A 12032-nucleotide genomic window follows, 5' to 3' on the forward strand; every position below is an offset into this window, starting at 1 on the left:
AACACGGTTCCCAAACCAAAGGGCTTGATGGCATGTTTTGCGGGGTCGTATATGCACAGGAGCGATAATATCCATTGCAGCTTGCCTCCGTTTTATAGTAACAGACTAGGGAACAAGTATCTTCAAAGACCCCCATTACCACAGAAAGATTCAGGTTTGCTGCAAGAGCCTAGGTAGCAATACTCCTCCTTGGATAATAACTGGTCATTTCCATGGCCAAAGTTCTATTTCGAGGGGTTGCGACTGAGAACCGAATTGTGTAGTGGTCTGACCACATGACTGGGTTTATTTTTAGGTCAGAGACTTCTAATTCTATCTGGAAGACAAAATCAAAAGTGTGATCAGTTTTATGTGTAGAGAGACTTGTGTGAAGCTCAAAGTATTCACTGTGCACAGAAGGTCCAGTCAAATTTATGAAAGCACCTTTCAAAATGTTTTATCCCAAAGACTAGGTACAAACATACACCATATTGAGCCTGTACGGCATCTCAGAACAGACTACAGTCCTTCCTACTGTAAATATATGATGGGTATCAAGTTTTTAAAGACCAGACCTTAAAAGTTACAGAAAATTAGCTTCAGTGTGTCTGAAGCAGAATGACAAATTGCACCACATCACAAAATCTAAGGCAAATATATAAAGAAATCACTGCAACAGAATTCATAACCATTATTTATTTATGATGTACAGGGGCTGTCTAGCAAAGTATAAAAAATTAAATAAGCTGAAGAAAGCAATTTGAGAAAACTGTTTCTCAAGTCTGTTATGAGTGCTATGTTTTCTGAAGTGAAGCTTTAAAATTTCAAAAGTTCACAATTGGAATAATCATTCATATATGAAAATGTCACATTATTTAGCATATGCAGCCTTTGGTCATTTTACTCAGAAAATACTATTATTATTATTATCATTCTGTAGTTATATAGGGAGATGTTATTCCACAGAGCGGTGCAATATTAAAATTGTAATAAAAACAAAGCACAAGCCATAAAAATACACTAAAATAGCATATTCATCACTGTTTATATGAGCTTACAATCTATAGAAAAAAGAGTTTAACTGAGCTCTTTTACTGGGATGAGAGGAAATATCTCCACAGGGTAGAAGTAGAGAAAACATAACAAAAAATAGGATTTTGGTACCTACCGGTAAATCCTTTTCTCGTAGTCCGTAGAGGATGCTGGGGTCCACATTAGTACCATGGGGTATAGACGGGTCCACCAGGAGCCATTGGCACTTTAAGAGTTTGAGAGTGTGGGCTGGCTCCTCCCTCTATGCCCCTCCTACCAGACTCAGTCTAGAAACTGTGCCCGAGGAGACTACATACTTCGAGAGAAGGACTTAACACAGATAGTGGCGAGATTCATACCAGCTCACACATACAAGGCACGTCAAGACAACTAGCTTGAACTACTCAGCAACAGCTGAAACATTACTTACCAAGTAACAATGCAGTACTCAACTAAAATGAAGTTGTACTAAACCAAATAACAATAGCAGGAAAATGAAGCGCTGGGCGGGCACCCAGCATCCTCTACGGACTGCGAGAAAAGGATTTACCGGTAGTTACCAAAATCCTATTTTCTCTTACGTCCTAGAGGATGCTGGGGTCCACATTAGTACCATGGGGATGTACCAAAGCTCCCAGGACAGGAGGGAGAGCGCAGAGGCTCCTGCAGAACTGATTGACTGAACTTCAGATCATCAGAGGCCAAAGTATCGAACTTGTAAAACTTTGCAAACGTGTTCGACCCAGACCAAGTTGCAGCTCGGCAAAGTTGCACTGCCGAGACACCCCGGGCAACCGCCCAGGAAGACCCCACCTTACGAGTAGAGTGGGCCTTAACAGATTTTGGACACAGCAGTCCTGCCATAGAATAAGCATGCTGGACAGTGAACCTAATCCAGCGAGAAATAGTCTGCTTAGTAACAGGACACTCAATTTTCTTGGGATCATATAGGACAAACAGAGAGTCCGACTTTCTGTGACGAGAAGTTCTCTTCACATATATCTTCAGAGCCCTCACGACATCCAAGGACTTTGAAGTAATTGAGGAGTCAGTAGCTACTGGCACCACAATAGGTTGGTTGATATGAAATGCTGACACAACCTTTGGAAGAAACTGCTGATGAGTCCGGAGCTCAGCTCTATCTTCGTGGAATATCAAGTAAGGGCTTTTACAGAATAAAGCCCCCAGCTTGGAGACACGTCTAGCACAAGCTAAGGCCAACAAAGTGACCGCTTTCCATGTAAGAAATTTGAGCTCCACCTCCTGTAGAAGCTCAAACCAATCCGACTGGAGGAACTGCAACACCACGTTAAGGTCCCATGGCGCCGTAGGCGGTACAAAGGGAGGTTGGATATGCTGAACTCCCTTCAAAAAGGTCTGAACCTCAGGAAGGGCAGCCAATTGCTTCTGAAAGAAAATGGATAGGGCTGAAATCTGGACCTTCACAGATCCCAACCTCAGACCTATATCCACTCCTGCTTGCAGGAAGAGGAGGAAACGTCCCAGTTGAAATTCCACCACAGGAAACTTCTTGAACTCACACCAAGAAACATATTTCTTCCAAATACGATGGTAATGTTTTGACATTACCCCTTTCCTAGCCTGTATGAGGGTAGGAATAACTTTTTTCAGAATACCTTTTTGAGCAAGAATCAGGTGCTCAACTTCCATGCCATCAAACATAGCCGCGGTAAGTCTTGATAGGCGAACGGCCCCTGCTGCAGCAGGTCCTCCCGAAGAGGAAGAGGCCTTGGCTCTTCTTGCAGTAGATTCAGAAGGTCCACGTACCAAGCCCTTCTTGGCCAATCTGGGGCAATGAGGATCGCTTGAACCCTTGTTCTCCTTATGAGCTTTAGGATTCTTGGGATGAGTGGGAGTGGTGGAAACACGTACATTGACTGGAACGCCCACGGAGACACCAGGGCATCCACTGCCTCTGCCTGTAGGTCCCTCGACCTGGAACAATAATGCCGAAGCTCCTTGTTGAGATGTGAGGCCATCAAGTCTATTTGGGGCAATCCCCAAAGATCTATTATTTTCTTGAAAACCTCCGAATGGAGTCCCCACTCTCCTGGATGGAGATCGTGTCTGCTGAGGAAGTCTGCTTCCCAGTTGTCTACTCCTGTAATGAAGATGGCTGACAGCGCCAACACGTGTTTTTCTGTCCAGAGGAGTATTCTTCTCACCTCTGACATTGCCGTCTCTTAGTTCCTGGATGTTGATGGGCAGGCTGGCTTCCAGGCTTGACCACCGTCCTTGGAAGGTTACTCCCTGAGTGACTGCTCCCCAGCCCCAGAGGCTAGCATCCGTTGTTAGCAGGACCCAGTCCTGAATCCCAAACCAGCGGCCTTCTTTGAGGTGAGGCAATTGGAGCCACCGGAGAGAAATCCTTGCCCTTGGTGACAGACGAATTCTCTGATGCATGTGGAGGTAAGATCCCGACCACTTGTCCAGGAGATCCAGTTGGAAGGGCTGAGCATGTAACCTCCCATACTGGAGAGCCTCGTAGGAGGCCACCATCTTTCCCAATAGGCGAATGCATTGATGAACCGACACCCGGGGTGGCTTCAAGACATCCCGGACCATGGATTGGATCACCAACACCTTGTACCGTGGAAAAAACACCCGCAGCACTTCCATATCCAGGATCATTCCCAGAAATGACAATCTCTGGGTTGGTTCCAAATGTGACTTTGGAAAATTCAGAATCAACCCATGACTCTGGAGCAGTCGCGTTGTGAGAACAATGGACTGCAGCAGCTTCTCCTTGGACGATGCCTTTATCAGGAGATTGTCCAGATATGGAATGATGTTCACACCCTGCTTGCGGAGTAGCATAATCATTTCCACCATCACCTTGGTAAACACCCTCGGTGCTGTGGAGGGGCCGAATGGCAGGGCTTGGAACTGAAAATGACAGTCCAGCAATGCGAAGCGGAGATAAGCCTGATGCAGCAGCCAAATTGGAATGTGAAGGTACGCATCCTTGATATCCAGTGATACCAGGAATTCACCCTCTTCCAGACCTGATATCACCACCCTGAGAGACTCCATCTTGAACTTGAACTCCTTTAGAAAGGGGTTCAACGATTTTAGGTTCAGAATGGGCCTGACCGAACCATCCGGTTTCGGTACTACGAAAAGGTTCAAATAGTAACCCTTTGTCAGCATGTGAGGTGGTACCGGCACAATGACATGTGCCTCCACCAGCTTTTGGACAGCATCTTGAAGCACTGCACTGTCCTCCAACAGAGTTGGTAATCCCGACTTGAAAAACCGATGAGGAGGGAGACTTTGAAATTCCAGCCTGTATCCCCGACGAACTGAAACAGACATGGAAGAAATTTCCACAGCCATGGAACCCAGGTCTTTCAAGGATTCTACCATAAAACCTGCAGAATAATGAATGTTGCGTAATTACAATGCAACGTCATCCCTATCCATTGTATCCCAATCCTCAATTAAGGTAGCCAACCACTTCACTATTGCCTTTGCAATCGATGCACTAGCAATAGTGGGACGTAATATTGCCCCTGAAGCAGTGGACATTGATTTATGCGTGTTATCAATTTTCCTATCTGCCGGCTCCTTTAAGGCGGTAGATCCCGGTACAGGTAAAACCATCTTTTTTGAGAGTCTGTATACAGATGCATCAACAATTGGCGGGTTTTCCCACCTTTTCCTATCCTCCTCAGGGAAAGGAAAAACCACCAGAATCCTCTTAGGAATATGAAACTTCTTTTCAGGGTTTACCCATGATTTTTCAAATATAGCATTCAGCTCCTTTGACGCAGGGAAGGTTAGCGAGGCTTTTTTTATTTTAAGTGAAAAAAGCCTCCTCAACCTGCTCAGGTGTGGTATCATTTACATTTAACACATCCCTGATAGCCTCTATCAACAATTGCACCCCCCTTGCAAGAGATGCGGACCCCCGCAACACATCCCCATCAATATCTGTAGTGTCAGAATCGGTATCCATGTCGTCTTGTGTGCCATGCACAAGCGCACGTTTGTGGGGGTATATAGCGGGTTGTCCTGAGGTACCAGGCGTTACTGCCTTAGAGCTCTGTAATACCTGGGTTGCAGATTCATTACTAGCAACCCTGTCAGGAATCTGAGAAATCCAAGTTTTGATAGAGGAAAACCACTCTGGTTCCCTTGATGGTATCTGTGCTAAACCAGTGCTAACCTGATTACATGGAATGGGGAGGCTAAATCCTCTGCAGCATATGACACAGTGTCCCTGGACATAGCTAAAGGTGACCACCAAACACTCCACACACACACACACACACACACACACACACACACACACACACACACACACACACACACACACACACGTAGACAGAGTTTCCCCCCCAAGAATGGCAAGAGAGAGACAGAGATTGGAGCCAACTCACACACAGCGCTTTTTAGCAAGGAGAAACCCCTTGTCAGCGCTGACTGTGCTCCTTAATAGCGCCGCACTATGTGCCTCTGGTACTATCCCGGAGCACGGTTAATACCGCACTCCCTCCCCATTGCCGCCATCTTCACACCGGTCCCCCGTTTGCTAGGGGGGTCGGTGACTAACTCACCACTCTCTTTAGCTCTGTAAAGGGGCGGCGGCATGCTGCTTTGGCAAGCGGTTCCCCTGTGGCGGAGACCGATCAGACCCCTCTGGAGCTCAGTGTCCAGTCAGTGGCTCAGACCCCGCAGGGCGGACACTGCTCCCCCCTTAGTCCCTCGCTGCAGGCAGGCTGTTGCCAACAGCCTCCTGTAAAAAAATAAACTTTAAAATAAAACTTTACTAGAAAAGCTCAGGAGAGCTCCCCTAGCTGTGACCGGCTCCTCCGGGCACATTTTCTAAACTGAGTCTGGTAGGAGGGGCATAGAGGGAGGAGCCAGCCCACACTCTCAAACTCTTAAAGTGTCAATGGCTCCTGGTGGACCCTTCTATACCCCATGGTACTAATGTGGACCCCAGCATCCTCTAGGACATAAGAGAAAGCAGGTTGCATAGAGCAACTGTCCTAAAAATGAGAAATAAATACATTGTCATATTCTCTTTTGAAATTTTCTCTACTGTCCCTCTGTCATTGCCCTTCACTTCCAACACCCAAAGCCCATCTACTAATCTATGAAGCCACATCAGGTCAGTTGCAAAACTCCTGGAGGCCATGGTAGCATTGACCTCCAGGTGCCAGCTTTCAGGGGAGAATAAGGGTCACAGATAAATCCAGCAGCATAGGCAGAGGTTATAGAAGGATCTTTGTGATTTCCAGGCAGCGCTGTCACTGTGAGCTGGATGCGGAGGCTGGAGCTTTAAAAAAAGAGGGGCTGGCTGGAGAGACAGAATGGGGGCTGGCTAGTGGGATTAAGGAGGTCTGGCTGGTGACACAGTAGGGGTACTGGCTGGTGAGACATAAGGGTGTATAGCTTGATGGACAGAAGGGGGGCTGGTTGGAGAGACAGAAGGGGGCTGGCTGGTGAGACAGAAGGGGGTCTTCCTGTTGTGAAAAAGGGGTGGGCTGGGGAGATAGAAGAGGGTTGACTGGAGAGACAGAAAGGGGGCTGGCTAGTGAGACAGAGGGAAGCTGGCTGGGGAGAAATAAGGGGGCTGGTTGGTGAGACAGAAAGGGACTCAGGGCCGGATTAAGCCCTTGGGGGACCCAGGGCACCAAAGGCAGGGGGCCCCCCACCAGCAACCACCCCCCGCAGGGGCAAAAGCAGTATACGGAAGGGGGTGTTTCCTTTGATGCACGCACATATGTTTGTGTGTGTGTGTATATATATATATATATACACACACACACACACACACACACACACACACACACACACACACACACACACACACACGTTACATAGAACTCATACACCCACATACACACAAATACATACACACACACACATAGAAAATATACACACATACATATACACTAATAGTATAGTTCTATTAGTGTATATGTACCTGTATGTGTGTATATTTTCTATGTGTGTGCATGTGTTCTCTGTGTATACTGTATGTATGTGTATATGTTCTATTAGAGCATATACACATACATACAGTATACACAGATAGAACACATACACATGTAGAAAATATACACACATACATATGTAGCCCTTTGTATGCATATATGTATTGAAAGAAATGGCCTTTCCCTCTGTAAAAAGGGAGGTTTTAGAGTAATGATATTTATAATGTTTTAGTAGTTATGATAATCATTGTTCATAGTTATATATAATATTGCAATATAAAGAGCCTGTTATAGTAATATTAAAGGTATTAGAGGGGCTCGTGGCATTATTATCAGGTGGTGAGGGAGAGCGTGAACTAGAGAGAAGCTTCTAGGAGGGTCACGAGAGAAACAAAAAATAAGAATTTACTTACCGATAATTCTATTTCTCGGAGTCCGTAGTGGATGCTGGGGTTCCTGAAAGGACCATGGGGAATAGCGGCTCCGCAGGAGACAGGGCACAAAAAAGTAAAGCTTTACTAGGTCAGGTGGTGTGCACTGGCTCCTCCCCCTATGACCCTCCTCCAGACTCCAGTTAGGTACTGTGCCCGGACGAGCATACACAATAAGGGAGGCATTTTGAATCCCGGGTAAGACTCATACCAGCCACACCAATCACACCGTACAACTTGTGATCTAAACCCAGTTAACAGTATGACAACAGAAAGGGCCTCTTAAAGATGGCTCCTTAACAATAACCCGAATTAGTTAACAATAACTATGTACAAGTATTGCAGATAATCCGCACTTGGGATGGGCGCCCAGCATCCACTACGGACTCCGAGAAATAGAATTATCGGTAAGTAAATTCTTATTTTCTCTATCGTCCTAAGTGGATGCTGGGGTTCCTGAAAGGACCATGGGGATTATACCAAAGCTCCCAAACGGGCGGGAGAGTGCGGATGACTCTGCAGCACCGAATGAGAGAACTCCAGGTCCTCCTTTGCCAGGGTATCAAATTTGTAAAATTTTACAAACGTGTTCTCCCCCGACCACGTAGCTGCTCGGCAGAGTTGTAATGCCGAGACCCCTCGGGCAGCCGCCCAAGATGAGCCCACCTTCCTTGTGGAGTGGGCTTTTACAGTTTTAGGCTGTGGCAGGCCTGCCACAGAATGTGCAAGTTGAATTGTGTTACAAATCCAACGAGCAATCGACTGCTTAGAAGCAGGTGCGCCCAACTTGTTGGGTGCATACAATATAAACAGTGAGTCAGATTTTCTGACTCCAGCCGTCCTTGCAATGTATATTTTTAAGGCTCTGACAACGTCCAACAACTTGGAGTCCTCCAAGTCGCTAGTGGCCGCAGGCACCACAATAGGTTGGTTCAGATGAAATGCTGATACCACTTTTAGGGAGAAAATGCGGACGAGTCCGCAGTTCTGCCCTATCCGAATGGAAGATTAGATAAGGACTTTTATAAGATAAAGCCGCCAATTCAGATACTCTCCTGGCAGAGGCCAGGGCTAGTAACATAGTCACTTTCAATGTGAGATATTTCAAATCCACCTTTTTCAATGGTTCAAACCAATGGGATTTGAGGAAATCTAAAACTACATTTAGATCCCACGGTGCCACCGGAGGCACCACAGGAGGCTGTATATGCAGTACTCCCTTGACAAAAGTCTGGACCTCAGGGACAGAGGCCAATTCTTTTTGGAAGAATATTGACAGGGCCGAAATTTGAACCTTAATGGATCCCAATTTGAGACCCATAGATAATCCTGATTGCAGGAAATGTAGGAAACGACCCAGTTGGAATTCCTCCGTCGGAACCCTCCGATCCTCGCACCACGCTACATATTTTCGCCAAATGCGGTGATAATGTTTCACGGTGACTTCCTTCCGTGCCTTAATCAAGGTAGGAATGACTTCTTCTGGAATGCCTTTCCCTTTTAGGATCTGGCGTTCAACCGCCATGCCGTCAAACGCAGCCGCGGTAAGTCTTGAAAAAGACAGGGACCCTGCTGTAGCAGGTCCCTTCTCAGAGGTAGAGGCCACGGTTCGTCCGTGAGCATCTCTTGAAGTTCCGGATACCAAGTCCTTCTCGGCCAATCCGGAACCACTAGTATTGTTCTTACTCTTCTTTGCCGTATGATCTTCAATACCTTTGGTATGAGCGGCAGAGGAGGAAACACATACACTGACTGGTACACCCAAGGAGTTACCAGTGCGTCCACAGCTATTGCCTGTGGATCTCTTGACCTGGCGCAATATTTGTCCAGTTTCTTGTTGAGGCGAGACGCCATCATGTCTACAATTGGTCTTTCCCAACGGTCTATTAACATGTTGAAGACTTCTGGATGTAGACCCCACTCTCCCGGATGAAGATCGTGTCTGCTGAGGAAGTCTGCTTCCCAGTTGTCCACGCCCGGGATGAACACTGCTGACAGTGCTATCACGTGATTCTCCGCCCAGCGAAGAATCTTGGCAGCTTCTGCCATTGCACTCCTGCTTCTTGTGCCGCCCTGCCTGTTTACATGGGCGACCGCCGTGATGTTGTCCGACTGAATCAACACCGGCTTTCCTTGCAGGAGAAGTTCCGCCTGGCTTAGAGCATTGTAGATTGCTCTTAGTTCCAGAATGTTTATGTGAAGAGACTTTTCCAGACTCGTCCATACTCCCTGGAAGTTTCTTCCTTGTGTGACTGCTCCCCAGCCTCTCAGGCTGGCGTCCGTGGTCACCAGGATCCAATCCTGAATGCCGAATCTGCGGCCTTCTAATAGGTGAGCCTTCTGCAACCACCACAGAAGTGACACCCTTGTCTTTGGTGACAGGGTTATTCGCAGGTGCATCTGCAGATGCGACCCTGACCATTTGTCCAACAGATCCCTTTGGAATATTCTTGCATGGAATCTGCCGAATGGAATTGCTTCGTAAGAAGCCACCATTTTTCCCAGGACTCTTGTGCATTGATGTACTGACACTTTTCCTGGTTTTAGGAGGTTCCTGACCAGATCGGATAACTCCTTGGCTTTTTCCTCTGGAAGGAAAACCTTTTTCTGAACCGTGTCCAGAATCATTCCTAGGAACAGCAGACGAGTTGTCGGGATTAAATGGGATTTTGGAATATTCAGAATCCACCCGTGTTGTCTTAGCACCTCTTGAGATAGTGCTAAAGCTGTCTCCAGCTGTTCTCTGGACCTTGCCCTTATTAGGAGATCGTCCAAGTATGGGATAACTAATACGCCTTTTCTTCGAAGAAGAATCATCATCTCGGCCATTACCTTGGTAAAGACCCGAGGCGCCGTGGACAATCCGAACGGCAGCGTCTGAAACTGATAGTGACAGTTTTGAACAATGAACCTGAGGTACCCCTGGTGTGCGGGGTAAATCGGAACGTGTAGATACGCATCCTTGATGTCCAAGGATACCATAAAGTCCCCTTCTTCCAGGTTCGCTATCACTGCTCTGAGTGACTCCATCTTGAACTTGAACTTTTTTATGTAGAGGTTCAAGGACTTCAGATTTAGAATAGGCCTTACCGAGCCATCCGGCTTCGGTACCACAAATAGAGTGGAATAATACCCCTTTCCTTGTTGTAATAGGGGTACTTTGACTATCACCTGCTGAGCGTACAGCTTGTGAATGGCTTCCAACACCCTCTCCCTTTCGGAAGAGACGGTTGGTAAGGCAGACTTCAGGAAACGATGAGGAGGATCCGTCTCTAATTCCAACCTGTACCCCTGAGATATTATCTGCAGGATCCAGGGGTCTACCTGCGAGTGAGCCCACTGCGCGCTGTAATTTTTGAGACGGCCCCCCACTGTCCCCGAGTCCGCTTGAGAGGCCCCAGCGTCATGCTGAGGTTTTTGCAGGAGCCGGGGAGGGCTTCTGTTCCTGGGAAGGAGCTGCCTGTTGGTGTCTCTTCCCTCTTCCTCTGCCTCGTGGCAGGTACGACAAGCCCTTTGCTCTCTTATTTTTGTAGGAGCGAAAAGGCTGCGGTTGAAAGGTCGGTGCCTTTCTCTGTTGGGGAGTGACTTGAGGTAAAAAAGTGGATTTCCCGGCAGTAGCCGTGGCCACCAAGTCTGATAGACCAACTCCAAATAACTCCTCCCCTTTATACGGCAAAACCTCCATGTGACGTTTTGAATCCGCATCGCCTGTCCACTGTCGTGTCCATAAGGCTCTTCTGGCTGAAATGGACATAGCACTCATCCGAGATGCCAGTGTGCAAATATCCCTCTGTGCATCACGCATATAGATAAATGCATCCTTTATTTGTTCTAACGACAGTAAAACATTGTCCCTATCTAGGGTATCAATATTTTCAATCAGGGATTCTGACCAAACTACTCCAGCACTGCACATCCAGGCAGTTGCTATAGCTGGTCGTAGTATAACACCTGCATGTGTGTATATATTCTTTTGAATAACTTCCATCTTTCTATCTGATGGATCCTTAAGTGCGGCCGCCTCAGGAGAGGGTAACGCCACTTGTTTGGATAAGCGTGTGAGCGCCTTGTCCACCTTAGGGGGTGTTTCCCAGCGCGCCCTAACCTCTGGCGGGAAAGGGTATAATGCCAATAACTTTTTTGAAATTATCAACTTTTTATCAGGAGCAACCCACGCTTCATCACACACGTCATTTAATTCTTCTGATTCAGGAAAAACTGTTTGTAGTTTTTTCACACCATACATAATACCCTGTTTTACGGTATCTGTAGTATCAGCTAAATGTAACGTCTCCTTCGTTGCCAAAATCATATAACGTGTGGCCCTACTGGAAAATACGTTTGAATTTCTACCGTCGTCACTGGAATCAGTGCCCGTGTCTGGGTCTGTGTCGACCGACTGAGGCAAAGGGCGTTTTACAGCCCCTGACGGTGTTTGAGGCGCCTGTACAGGCATTAATTGATTGTCCGGCCGCCTCATGTCCTCAACTGACTGTTTAAGGGAAGATAAACCATCACGTAATTCCACAAATAAAGGCATCCATTCTGGTGTCGACCCCCTGGGGGGTGACATCTGCATATTTGGCAATTGCTCCGCCTCCACACCAATATCGTCCTCATACAT

This window comes from Pseudophryne corroboree, chromosome 1 (assembly GCF_028390025.1).
Source record: "Pseudophryne corroboree isolate aPseCor3 chromosome 1, aPseCor3.hap2, whole genome shotgun sequence".
In the NCBI taxonomy this organism is placed as follows: Eukaryota; Metazoa; Chordata; class Amphibia; order Anura; family Myobatrachidae; genus Pseudophryne; species Pseudophryne corroboree.